Source organism: Choloepus didactylus, chromosome 1, assembly GCF_015220235.1.
Source record: "Choloepus didactylus isolate mChoDid1 chromosome 1, mChoDid1.pri, whole genome shotgun sequence".
NCBI lineage: Eukaryota > Metazoa > Chordata > Mammalia > Pilosa > Megalonychidae > Choloepus > Choloepus didactylus.
This window is the reverse complement of record NC_051307.1, coordinates 118,982,372-118,997,350: the sequence shown is the minus strand read 5'-3', so window position 1 is coordinate 118,997,350 and position 14,979 is coordinate 118,982,372.

Below are 14,979 nucleotides of genomic sequence, written 5' to 3'. Positions count from 1 at the left end.
AACACCTAGGATTCACCTTGTTAGATTTGCAGAACGGGTATAACTAGATACCAGTTACAACTGAAGAAGATAAAAAGAAAACAGCTTGTATCTGAGCAGTAAGGTTTTATCTAGCTGAGATGATGCCTCAGTGTGTCTCAGAAGGCCGTGTCTTAGTCTGTCAGAGCTGCTATGTGTTGTTGGTTTAAACAATAAGAATTTATTGTCTCCTGGCTTTAGAGGCTAGAAGTCCAAAATCAAGATGTCAGCAAGGCTGTGCTTTCTCCCACAGTGCATGACGTTCTGGTGATGGCAGTCCTCTGTCATATGGCAATGTCCTTGGGCTCCTTCTGTGATGTTCTCTGACTTCTGGAATCTCGGGTTGCATCTGAATTCCCTTCCTTTATAAGACCCCCAGGAATATGGATTAAGACCCATCCTGACCCAATTTGGCTGCACAATCACTAATAACAGCACCTTCAAAAAGTCCTATTTACAAATGGGTTCATACCCACAGGAAGACGGATTAAGATTAAGAACACGTCTTTTGTGGGGTGTGTGATTCTATTCCTAACACTACTCTTAACCCTCAATTTAAAAAGTAGATGATGACATAAACTAGCTATTGGTATATTTGTCTTTGATCAGAAACATCTATAATTTCTTGAGGAAAACAGGTGAATTATTTCTCATGAGTGGTTATTTCTCATGTTCTTAATTTTAATCCGTATTCCTGTGGGTATGAACCCATTTGTAAGCAGCTACTCAAGGGGCAGTTACTGTCCATTTCCTTCTCATACCTCCTACGTGCTCACCTCTCAAACGAAGACTGTTTACTGGGAATGCAACTCCCTGCTACTGGGCCGTTTTTATGCCTTGGGAGCATATGAGACAAGCTGGTAGTGCATGTCAAGAGTGCTAGGAGTTAATTCCCTGGACACAGGCCTCAACTAATGAAGAATTCTCACCCTCTATGGAGATAACTCTAAGGTATTTTCTACATGGGCCCCCAGAGTTCCTCAGTGGAATTACAGTCCAGTTGCTCACAGTGGTAACTTGTATGATAATGAATCCTCTATTAATTTCCTTCCCTTTCCTGCTTAAGTTGCCTACTCCCCTACTGGTGTTCACCTCCCTGGGCTCAGTTCTCTATTTGCTCTCAAATAGCTGTCTTGGTGTTTACTGCTGGGAAGAACCAAATAAAGATGCTCAAATAACAAACCTTATTACAAATATACTTGAAATACTTTTGCTCTAGCTTATGCCTAAAGACTAGGAACACAAACATATATACACTTCTAATTTAAACACAAAGCTTTCTTGTTTGTTTAGCCATCTTTTTGACCCCAAAAAGGAAGGAAGGGATGGGGGAATCTATAGTTTGAGGACACATTCCACAGCTTACCTATTTGATGATCATCTGAGCACCCTAAGGTAAATGGGAATAGAAGCTCAAGACTCAAACCTGTGGGTCCTCTGAGAACTTGCTACTCAAAGTTTGTTCCTCAATATTACGTGAGACCTTGTAGGAAATACAGAATCTCAACCCCCACCAAGGCCTACTGGAGGTGAACAAGTTTTAGTTTCAATTTTTAACAAGATCCCTGGATGATCCATATGCACATTGCAACTTGAGTGTCACTGTTATGAGACACAGAGATGCAATCTTCTGGAAGAAGGGAAGCAGTATTTCTATCAGCATATCTTAGTAACTACAGCTATCTGCATGATTGGTGTATTATGCTATGTTAAGTCACCTAAAGATGAGTCCCCAAAATTCCCTTCACATGAGGTTACCTGAGTATAGATGAAATTTTACCAGTGGCCAGGAGCTGTCAGTAACAAGATACCAGTGCCCTCCAGCCTACTCAGGAATACACGCATAGTTGAACAAGTTGGGTTTATTACTCATTGCATCTGGAGACATACACTATGACGACTGCTGGGATGTCACAGTAAGACAATGTCAGAAACAACCTATTATAGGATTTGGACTTTGATTGAGTGATATTGGGAGAAGATCCAAAGAAGTAGAGTTTTGCTGTGAATTGTGTGCTGTCAGAAAGCAGAGATAATTCTATGATTGGGTATCTCATAAACTGTACAGGGAAAGCAGACTAGAGTAAGGCTTGAGCTGTAATTGGTTTTAAAAAGCAGCAGTTACTCATATTAACTGGAAGAGTGAGATGTTTGGTATGTTGTGCCTTGGACAATGTTCATGCTTTGTCTGTGTTCAGGCATAGGTACGGAGTAGTCTTGTTTTTATTTTGATAGAGTGACCTTATGATATGGGTGCTCTGTGAATGTTTCTGTTGGACAGAACACCAAGGCCAGCTGTGACTGCCAGGCCAGCCTGCAGCAACACCAAGACCTTGCTAAGGAGCATCTTATTTATAGTGCAAAAAAGTCTAGTGGGGGAGTAAACACCTCTTAATGTAACCTTTGGGGGCACTCCTTGAGCTATACTACAATATCCAGTCAGATCAGAGATTTTGAGAGTTAACTACTGCAAAAAGTGTTTCATTTGACTGAATTAAGAAAATCTAAAATCAACCCACTACATGGTTAGTATTCTACAAACAGAGGTTGATGGAATGTATTGAGGATAAGAAAAACCTGGAGGGCCAGGGTAGCCTCCACTCCACCACTAGAAATTATAGCATTGCCTGCTCCTCATTTTGCTGTTGTTGTTCACTGTTCAGGACATGTATTTCTCATATATTTCTGCTCATGTATTGGTAAAAAATGTAAAGATTTGAGAAGCTCCATGCTGTATGCAGCTAAGCTCAGGAAAAATAGAGGAAGCTTTCCAGTGGCAAGGCTCTAGCACACAATAACTAAAAAAACAAACAAAAAACTTTAAAGCTGGGGTGAGAAATATGAAGATGCTAGAGGCTGGGGGAGCAGTCAGATAATACTGTCAAATTTTGGCATCTCTGGAAAGCCAAATAGGTGCAAAGCTACCTGTCACCTAAGACAGTCCAACGGGTTCACACCTCCCCAGGCCCCAACCCAGTTGAAGTAGATTTTAAACTTGCTATCCTTCCCCCCATGGGTTCTAGAGAAACCTGGGCGTCCAAAGGAATCAAAGTTCTCCCCTTCCCACGTTGAAGAATCTTGAAGAATCCCTGTGAAAAGAAGAACCACAATTTCCAGAAGATGGTAGCTTAAAATCTGGCTGATTGTTTACCTCAGGAATAGTGTTCCTGTTCATGTCAGGATGATAAACATAAGGAAATGTTGTGGGAGGAAGTACAGCTGAGTCACAGCATAAATAAATATAATACACAGTAGGACCTTGTTTCACATGACCAGTGTGTTCCAAGAACCGTCACATAAATTGAAAATCACACATAATATCATTTAATAAGTGTTTTTTACACAAACATACCTGTCACACTTTTTTTTTATAAATAAGGCAAATAAACACTAGTAGCAATAAGTAAACAAAATTAATCTTAGAAATAAATTTTTTTAAATCTTAATTGTTTCTCTCTCTCCCTCTGCCTTTATTTATTTATTCAGCTATTTATTTATTTTGATTGACAATTACATATACCTAAATTTGCATGTGTTGAGTTCATGTAAAGCGAGGTCCTACTGTACACCAACTCAACTATACAGGTTCAAAAAAGAAAGAATCAATTTAAATAGTGTGATCAATGTTTTTCACCATTGCACTCAGTGAACATATGCCACAGGATGATAAAACACAAAATATAAATCTGGCTTTTCTTCTGTGGCTCTCAAATCCCCTATGCTGCATTTTATCACCTTTAATAGGGATCTAGGTAGTAAAGATACATACTGTTTATACAACAGAGCCTTTAAACCCAAGCCAGTAAGTTCCTTTAATGCTCAATCCAAGAAATAGTGATTTATTCCAAAGAGAGGGACCTGGTTGTATTGGACTTATTGAAAAATGGTATCATACAGTCATTTATTGAAAAAATGTTTACTGTGCAGCTACTATATACCACATGTTGTTTTCTGTTATGTAAAGATACCTGGTGAAGAAGACAGATAATATCCCTACTCTCATAGAGCAAGCCTTCTAATGGACAAGAGAGTAGACAATAAATAAGTAAATCAGAGAAAAATTCAGATAGTGAGTGTCCTATGCATAAGATAACACAGAATAATGGGATAGCAAAAAATGGAAGAGGGGGCTGCTTTAGGTATTTTAATAAGGAAGGCCCCTCTGAGAACATGACTTAGGGCTAAGACTTGAGCAATGTGAAGGAGACATCCATGGACAGACTGAGGGAAGAGTCTTCCAGGCAGAAAGGACAGTGCAAAGGCCCTGAGTTCAGTATAATATTGGTGTTTTCTAGTAACAGAAGAAGGCCAATGTGGCTGGAGTGTAATGAATCAGGAGGAAAATGGTGCAAGAAGAGGCCAGAGAGTAAAGAGATGATGAGCAATAATTTTGCTTGCAATTTCTAAACCTGTGAATTTCGAGATGCCTAACAGACATCTAAGTAGATGTGTTCAGTGGGCAGTTGGATATTTGAGCTTGGGACTTGAACGAAGAGTTCAGAACTGGAGATATAAATTTTGGAATTGCTAGCTATATTATATGCTGAATGTTTAATTCAGACTTCTGCTTAGGATGTGTTTTTAGTATATGAACTCAAGGAACCAGGGATAGCACCAGTTATGTAAATAAATAAAAAACAATAGAAAACTATGGCTGTTGCTCTAAGCAGATACCCTTGGACCAGGGTGAAAAATTGTAAGTACTTTGAAATATTTTTCTGTGGGTAGGGTTGGGAGAGGATCCTTCAATGTGACAAAATTCTGCAGTTGAATCTGCATTTTATTCTCTGTGGAAAATGGATGGTGACTGAGAGTAGGAAAGAAAAGATGCGCTTCTCATTGGATGGTAGGAATTAGAGAAAGGAGATAAAAGGGAGAAGATTCTTGAGTATTTTAAGGCAGAGAACTAAGTTATACCACTAGTTCCTGAATGGGGATTAACTAAATATAGCCCAAACTTTAAAGGAGGAAATATTGAGTGAAGACTGAAACAGATGGTGTGCTGGTTTGAATCTGTTACGTACCCCATAAAAAGCCATGTTCTTTAATGCAATCTTGTAGGGGCAGATCTATTGTGGGTGAGATCTTTTGATGGTTGTTTCCATGGAGATGTGACCCACCCAAATGTGGGTGGGACCTTTTGATTAGATTATTTTCATGGAGTTGTGACCCTACCCATTCAAGGTGGGTCTTAGTTTACTGGAGTCCTTAAGAAAGCTCACAGAGACAAAAACTCAGAGAAGCTGAAAGAGACATTTTGGAGAGAAGCTAAGATGTGTAATCCAGAGTTTGCCCCTGGGGGAGACAAGGAGGACCCATAAGAGCCAACACAGACCCAGATGCTTGTAGATACAGACAGAAAGATGTTTAGAGATGCTAAGCTAAGAGATGAATCCCAGAGTTTGCCCCAAAGAAGCCAAGTGAGAACCCACAGATGCTTAAGGAGAAAGCTACTGGAATCAGAAGCTGAAAGCAGTGCAACCTGGAAGCAAAGGAAGAGCAGACACCAGCCACATGCCTTCCCAGCTGACAGAGGTGTTTCAGATGCCATCAGCCTTTCTTCAGTGAAGGTATCCTCTTGATGCCTTAGTTTGGAACTTTTATGGCCTTAGAACTGTAAATTTGTGTACTAATAAACCCCTATTGTAAAAGCCAATCCATTTCTGGTCATTTGCATTCTGGCAACCTTAGCAAACTGGAAGAGATGGCCTGAAAGTGCTTGTAGGGATCATAGGTGTCTTCAGATGTAGGGAATATATTTATGTTATTTCTTTTCACTTTCTGGTATTTCTATTAGTCAGTCAGGTCTTGGTCCTCCTGAACTGATACTCTAATTCTCTTACTTTATTTTTTATTTTAATTTTGTCATTTTCCATCTCTTTTAACTACATTTTTATTAAAAGTCCATTTTAAAGCATACGTAATTCATGGACACAACTTTTTAAAGTTTCCTGTATAAACAAAAACTTGTAACATACAGTTGTATTTAGGAACATAGTTGGGTACTCTTCTGAGCATTTTTTACCATGTGCACAATTACTGTTGTTTTTTCAAATAACATGTTTAAAAGCCTACTAAAGAGACTGGGAAATACATTGGAGTAGATTTGGACACAGAGCTCCTACTCTTTGGTCAAGAAGTTCCACTTCTAGACTATAGCTTGAAAAAATAATAGATAGAGCTTTATACAAAGATGCTGACTGTGACGTCATTCATTCATTCAAAACTCATTGTCTTAGCTTTCCAGGGCTGCAGAAACAAAGTACCACAAACCGCATGGCTTAAAACAACAGAATTTATTGTTTCACATTTTGGAGGTTAGAAATATGAAATATGAAGGGGACAATCCTTCCTTGCCTCTTGCTAGCTTCTGTTAGTTTCCCTGCAACCTTGAGCTTCATTCTCTGCCTAGTCATATCATGGAGTTCTCCCCTGTGTGTCTGAAGGTATCCATTTCTTCCTTCTCATAATGACACTGTCATATTGGATTAGGGCCCACCCTAATTCACATTCACAGGACCGGGGGTTAGAACTTGAACATATCTTTTGGGGAGACACAATTCAACCCATAACACTCATTTATTTTAAAATAAATTTTTATTTTTTGCTTGCTAAGTTTCAATTACTATTTTAAATCCTGGGAGTACAGAATAGAAAAAGTCTCTGACCTCATGCATAGTACTTCCTTATCTTTTTAGAATAAGTAAAACCATGGAAACAATAAATGAAAAAATAAATATTTTTAAAATATTAATTTTGTTCTATTACATTCAGGTAGTTAGAGTACATGATATTTATTTTCTAGCTATATTTTCTGTACTTTCAAAATGTTTACCATTACTAGGTATTATATTTATAATCAATAAAAATATGTTAATAAATGTTAACAGTATAATTTAGTAATATTAAGTAATAGTGCTATTATTTACTAGTATTAATATTGATAAAATAAATCTTCCTTCTGGTTATAAATGAAAAGCCTAATATTTACCTGAGAAAGCATTAATATTCAAAATGAATCAGGAGAAATTCACTGAAACATTTAATACCATGTTTTCTGGCTTTCTTTCTTTATGTGCTTACCAGAAATCTTTCTCCAGGGATAAATAGTTTGTTGTTTTTAACATTTGGCCATCTTTTCCTAGTTAAAATCTTTTGTCCTATCTCAAGAAAAAGAACTGAAAGTACTCCCATTTTTCATTTGGGACTCCTTAGAACATCTTATAAAGGCACAGAAAAGGAAAGAATAAAAATCTCTGCCATTCCAAACCAAATCAACTGCACAATTTTTTATGGTAAGATTTTTGAAATTAAGAGTGACTACAAAGACTTAAATATGATAAAGACAATGATACTCCTGGAATAAAAATCTTAATTTTTATAATAACAGCTAACATAAATTGAGGTTTTAACACATTCTAAAATTTGTGCTTTACATATCTCACATGTTATCTCATTAATCCTTCAAGAAACCTATTATGTAGGAACTACTGTATTCCCCATTCTACAGATTAAAAAAATAATAGAGGTTTATCCAGATCATACAACTAGGAAATGGTAGAATCCAGAAGTTTGTCTGGCTCCAAAACCAATGTTTGTAAAACCTCTACTTTTGCATACATGAAGCATTTCAAAGCTCAGACTTTTGAGGCCACTAGTCATGGATTTTTAAAAAGAAGATAAGACTTTTCCAGAAGAGAAAAAAGCCCTACCCTTACCTTAACATGGTTTTTCAGGTATCCAAACTAAGAATCTTGGAGGCATCAAGACCTGGCATGGCCAGTGTTGGCCTAAATCCCCAGTGCTGTAAGGCAGTTTGTAAGAGGAGACTGCCACTTCACACCCCAACCAAAGACTGACAGGTTATGATCTCACAATTTCTGCCTACTTGAGTAGTTTAACTACAGTGCTGGTCTGGATGTATTATGTCCCCCAAAAAGCCATTATCTTTGATGCAATCCTGTGGGGGCTGATGTATTAGTGTTGATTGGGTTGGAACCTTTTGACTGGATGTTTCCATGGAGATATGACCCACCCAACTATGGGAAATGACTCTGATTGGATAATTTCCATGGAGGTGTTACCCCACCCATTCAGGGTGGGTCTGAATTAAATCACTGGGGCCATATAAATGCTCTGACAAGCAGAAGGAACTGAGAGCTACCAAGAGTGACATTTTTGAGAGAAGCTGCAGGTTATGGAGACATTTTGAAGATGGCCATTGAAAGCTGATACTAACATTTTGGAGAATGCCATTTTGAGACACAATCTGGGAGCAAGCAGACACCAGCCACATGCCTTCAGAGCAAACAGAGGTTTTCAGGAAGCCATTGGCCATCCTTCAGCGAAAGTACCCTATTGTTGATGCCTTAGCTTGGACACTATTATGGCCTTAACACTGTAACTGTGTAACCACATAAATCACCTTTGTAAAAGCCAATCTATTTCTTGTATTTTGCATAATGGCATCATTAGGAAACTGGAACAACTACCTACAAAATTAATCATCACTAGTATATATTGAGGGTTAGTAACTGGCTCAAACAAAAGGTGGTGTACAAGGCTGATTAACTGGAGGAACCAAGGAGAAGGCAATACCTCCCCCACCCCATCCTCTAGATGGAAGTCAAGAATCAAGCACAGCCCTGGAGAGAAAACACAATGTTTGTTTTGATTTACATATTTTTCAAGTTGTTGCATAAAAGGATTTGTGGAGCATAATATGTAGGAGTATATTTATGCATTCATATTTGTGTACACACATTTTAACACATATGCACATTCTGTAGCAAAATTACAGAAATTGGATATTAGATGCAAACCAAAGTAAACCAAAAGAACCATTTTAGCCTAAAAAATTCACAAGGATTAGTAAAAATAGTATCCTCTGCAGGTGAGGGCATATCTCAGGAACATCTTCCCTACAGACAGGTAGAATCCAAGAGCCTGTTCTCATGAGTGGTGGAGGAGTGTAAACCACTTTCTAGCTGTAATAGTTAATCTCTATGAATCACCAAGTTGTATTAGTTAGGGTTCTCCTTGGAAACAGAATCAATGAGAGATGTCTCTGATTATCAAATTGTAAAAGTGACTCATGCAACTGCGGGAGCACAAGAGTCCAAATTCTGCAGAGCCGTCAACAAGCTGTCAACTCCAAGGAAGACGTCCGACGAACTCCTCGGGAAACGAACCGGCAACTTCGATGAGCTCCCCAGGAAACCAGAACCAGAACTTTGGAGCAGATGCTAAATGGAGGTAAGAATAATTACAGTAACATGCAACATGCAAATTGTAAGAGATAATGCCTAAAACATGCTTAAGTAGTGCCTCATATTTTTCAAGTATGAATACTTACACTTTTGGACTACTGGGACAAAAAACATGATTAAAAATATAAAAATAAAAAAATATAAAATAGTACAACAATTTGTTAAACAATTTTAAACATTTTAAAAATCAGCAATATATTTCTCCAGGGTGAATTGTTATGCTGTGGTAATTACTAATTTAGATGTGCAACAAAATATTTTAAAATGTCAAAAACAGACTCTCAAATTTTAGTGTATATGAACATATCCTAGGAAGTTTTTGTCAGCTGATAAGGTCTTAGGTAAAGTGCAGAAATCTACATTTTCAGAAACACTAGCAAAAAGTCGAGGTTGTTCTCTCATAATATAGTACAATGAATAAATATAATTGTTCTACTTGAACTGATGCTGTTCTATTTTGTTTCTCAAGTAATTGTAGTTAATAAAATGACATTTCTTTTATTCACCATTCTATAATTGAGAGTTGTTATGAATTTAGATAGACCTTGAAAAATCACATTAATTAGTGAAGTTTTACTAGTGGTTCAAATTCTGTATCAGCTATTTAATACCTTAAGTATTTAATAATTGTTATTTTGAAGGGTTTGAACAATCTATCAGAGTTTAGATAATAGAATTTGTCCTTTACATAACTGTTATATTAGTAGTTTAAAAAGATAATATGAGAGGTGACATCATCAACATGGCAATGTAAAGAGCTACAGAAAACTCCTCTCCAGAGATTCAACAAAAAAGGACAATTCTGAATTGTTTGAAACTCTGGAGGAGAATATAAACTGGAGAAGGACCCTGCAGATGCCAAACTGAAGAAAGAGAAGAACTATCCAGTAGGAACCTTCCATCCCAGACCAGCCAGTCCTCTCCCCTCCCCCTCACTTAGTCTCCATGTGGGAAAGGCACAGAACATGAAGATGGGAAACTTCCACCAAGGACACAGATTTTTAAGTCTCTCACAACAGTGAGACATACTCCCAGTGTTTGAAGACCAAGGGACAGGTGAAGACATTTCAACACCCAGGTCAATGAGGGACAAAGAGACTGAGAAAATGTGGACAAAGACTGCATTTCCAGCCCTGGTTCTGAAAACTCTTCCCCCACACTTGAGGGAGGCAGCAGCTGGCAGCTGTTTCCTTGCCTTTGGGATGGCTAGAGTACTGGGTCAGCTGAGGGCTATTCTGCCACAAATGTAGCCACACATCAAGCCAGATTTTGGCCAGCAAAGTGAGGGCATAGGAATCCCACAGTTTCAGCTCACCTAGGTAGATACAGCCTATGCTCAGAGGCAAAGCAGCCCCTGAGGACAATAAAGTTACAGAAGAGCGCTATCTGCTGGATAGACAGGAAAGAGCAAGGGAATAGAAACACTTAAAAAGATGTTCTCCAGACCCTTTATTAGGACCACAGGAGCTGGTCTACATGCCCTGCACAGAAACCCAGCCCTGTTTTGGCTGAGAAATATGGGCAACCCAACTTTTAAAGCAGGGACCAAAAACAAACCAAGGTCTTGCTGACCAGTGGAAAACAGAGCACCACTGGAAGCCAGCAGATCTATATTATCACACACAGTGAACTTGCTGGGGTGCCCAGTGCCTACCTCACATTCCTGTGGCAGGCAATGGTGGGTGCCTGATTTGGGGGAAAAACTTCAGGGCAGAGCCAATCTGACAACTTGCCAGCGAGAAAACAAAGAAATATAGAGATCAATGAAAACCAACAAGAAAACCCAAGGCAAAAGAGAGAAAACAACTTCCAGAATAAACTAATCAAGAAAATCATATGCCTAGACAACAAAAAATCATGAGCTACATCAGGAAACAGGAAGTTATGGCCTAGTCAAAGGAACAATCTAAAACCTCAACTGAGATTCAAGAGGTGAAACAACTAATTAAAGATGTTCAAACAAATCTTCTAAATCAAATCAATGAGTTGAAAGAAAATGTGACAAAAAGATTAAGGATATAAAGAAGACACTGGGTGGTCATAAGGAAGAATTTATAAGCTTGAAAAAACAAATGGCAGAACTTATGGGGATGAAAGACACAATAGCAGACATGAAAAACACAATGAAGACATACAACAGCAGGCTTGGACAGGCAGAAGAAAGAATTTCTGAACTAGAGGACAGAATATTTGAAATCCTGCACACAAGAGAATAGATAGGGAAAACAATGTAAAAATATGAGCAGGGGCTCAGGGAACTGAAGGGCAATATGAAGCATATGAATATATATGTTATAGGTGTCCCAGAAGGAGAAGAGAAGGGAAAGGGGGCAGAAAGAATAATAGAGGAAATAATCAATGAAAATTTCCCAACCCTTATGAAAGATATAAATTTATAGGTCCAAGAAGTACAGAGTGCCCCAAACAGAACTGATCCAAATAGACCTACTCCAAGACACTTACCAATCAGATTGTCAAATATCAAAGACAAAGAGAGAATTCTGAAAGCAGCATGAGAAAAATAATCCATCACGTCCAAGGGAAGCTCAATAAGACCAAGTGTGGATTTCTCAGTAGAAACCACAGTGGGGAGAGGCAGTGGTATGATATATTCAAGATAGTGAAAGAGAAAACTGCCAAACAAGAATCCTATATCCAGCAAAACTGTCCTTCAAAAATGAGGGATAGGTTAAAATATTTACAGATAAACAGACACTGAGAGACTTTGTGAACAGGAGACCTCCTCTACAAGAAATACTAATGCGAGTGCTACAGACAAATAAGAAAAGTCAGTAGAGAGAGGTTTGGAAAATATTGTAGAAATGAAGATACCAGGAGATAGAAAGAGGGTAAAGATCAGAGCATTTGATAATGAAGGAGAATGGAATGTTCAACAGGACTGATTGTATAGATCCAGAAATGGATAGCACAGTACTGGGTGATGTTAGCACAATATTGTAAATACACTGAACAAAAATGACTGTGAGTATGGTTGAAAGAGGAAGCTTAGGAGCACGTAGGATACCAGAAGGAAAGATAGAAAAGAAAGACTGGGATGGTAACTTAGTGAAACTTAGAATGGGTAATGATAGTGATTAAATATACAAATGTAAGAATGTTTTTAAATGAGGGAGAACAAATGAATGCCAACTTTGCAAAGTGTTGAAAATGGGATGGTATCGGGGAAAGAATACAACCAATGCAAACTAGAGTCCATAGTTAATAGTAACATGTAATATGCTTCCAATAATTGTAACAAAGGCAACATAGCTAAATGTCTATAAGAGGGAGATATAAGGGAGGGGTGTGAGATTCTCAGCATTGGTGGTGTTGTCTGACCTTTTATTGTACTTTATTTTTTTCTTTTGACTTTTTTTGTCCTTATTTTTTATCTTTCTCTTTTTTCTTTTTTTCATTTTTCATCTCTTCCTCTTTCTTTGTGGAATAAATGGAAATGTTCTCATATAGATAGTGGTGGTGAATGCACAACTATGTGATTACACATGGAACCACTGATTGTTGACTTAGGAAGGAATGTATTGTGTCTGAATAAAACTGTGTAAAAAACTGTAAAAAACAAGGATACAAGTGCTGGAGAAAGTGTGGAGAGTGGGATGTACCTAATTACCATTTGTAGGAAAGTAGAATGGTGCAGCCCATCTGGAGGGTAGTGTGGTGGTTCCACAGGAAGGTAAGCATGGGATTGCCATGTGGTCCTACAACCCTGTTATTAGGTATATACTTGGAAGAACTGAAAAGAGGGACATGAATGGTCATTTGCACAGTGGGGTTTATGGTGGCAGTATTCACAATTCACAGTGGTTGGAGGTGGCCTTAGGGTACATCAACTGATGAACAGAATGGCAAAATGTGGTGTATACGCACCACGAAATACTGAGCTCCTACAAGAAAGAATGAGCTGTGAGGTATGCAACTAGGTGAATAGATATGGACAGTATATTGAGTGAAATAAACCATAAAAGAAGACAAACATTATAATCCCTCACTAATATGGACTAACTATCATGTGCAAACTCTGAGAATTGAATCTGAGAGCATAGCATTATCAGGGGAAGGCTTATTGTAAAGGTTCCTAGATTGTAAGCTCTCAGCAGCAGTGATATCTATTCCTGAGTTATAATGGCTATTTCTAAATTCTGGGATGCTGAGCTCTTTGTGTATAATCTGGTTGGTCCCTGGAACTTTGGGTATCTGTGTGACACCTGAGACTCAGAGCCAGAGTCTGGCAGCTATAAATGTCAGCATTACCCTATACAGCAAATGTTACAGAGCCTGAAAAAGAGATCAGACTTCAATTAGAAATATAAATGAAATAGACTTGGCTAGAACTAAGGTAAATCAGACTAAAAGGTAAAGGATGATATTGACAGTGTTTTAAAACTTCAACTTCTGTGTGATACCAAAGGAAAAGATGTTTATTAGGTGCAAAATCTATGTTTTTTGTACCACACTATGTAATTTTACTTGTATGATCAGTTTACTCAAACACCATAATTACATGGAACTTTGAATAGGGAGTGAAATCTGATTGGTTTGCACAGGTTAGTGTGAAGACTTGATACATCCCAGAGTAGTTTGGGCAGAGAATAAAAATGCATTTGCAAAGCCCCCTTGAGGACTTGGGGAAAATGTGGAAATACTAAATTTCCTCACTTGGGGAATTCCTGATATTCTTGCAAGCACTGGGGACTACCAATTTAGAAAGTGAAGCCCTTGATCTTGTTGCTTGCCCTTATGAAGCTTATTAAGGCAAAGAAGAGGCTAAACCTACTTATAATTGTGCCTAAGTGTCACCCCCAGAGAACCTCTTTTGTTGTGCAGATGTGGCCTCTCTCTCTAAGCCAACCCTGCAGGGAAACTCACTGTCCTCTCCCTTACTGGGACAGGACTCCAAGGGGTATAAACCTCCTTGGCAACATGGGACATGACTTGCAGGGATGAGCTTGGCCCTGGCATTGTGGGATTGAGAAAGCCTTCTTGAACCAAGAGGGGGAAGAGAAATGAAACAAAATAAAGTTTCAGTGGCTGAGAAATTTCAGTGGAGTCAAGAGGTCATCCTGGAGGTTATTTTTATGCATTATATAGATATCCCTTTTTAGTTTTTCGGGTATTGGAATAGCTGGAAGAAAATACCTGAAACTGTTAAACTGCAACCCAGTAGCCTTGATTCTGGAAGACAATTGTATAACTATGTATAACTATATAGCTTACACTGTGTAACCATGTGATTGTGAAACCTTGTGGCTCCCACTCCCTTTATCTAGTGTATGGACAGATGAGTAGAAAAATGAGGGCAAAAAGTAAATGAATAATAGGGAGGGATGGGTGGGGGGACAGGATGTTTTGGGTGTTCTTTTTTACTTTAATTTTTATTCTTATTCTTTTTTTGTGGTAATGAAAATGTTCAAAAATTGATTGTGGTGATGCATGCACAACTGTATAATGGTACTATGAACAATTTATTGTACACTGTGGAGGATTGTATGGTTTGTGAATATCTCTCAATAAAATTGGATTTAAAAATTAAAAAAAAATTTTAAAGGTAATATGTGTTCCCAACTCTCTTAAATGTGTTTTCACAATGAAAATAGATTGATCATGGGTTTTTAAAGTATATAATTACATGATCATTTAAAATATTTGAGTAACGCATAAAAAGGTAAAGTAGAAA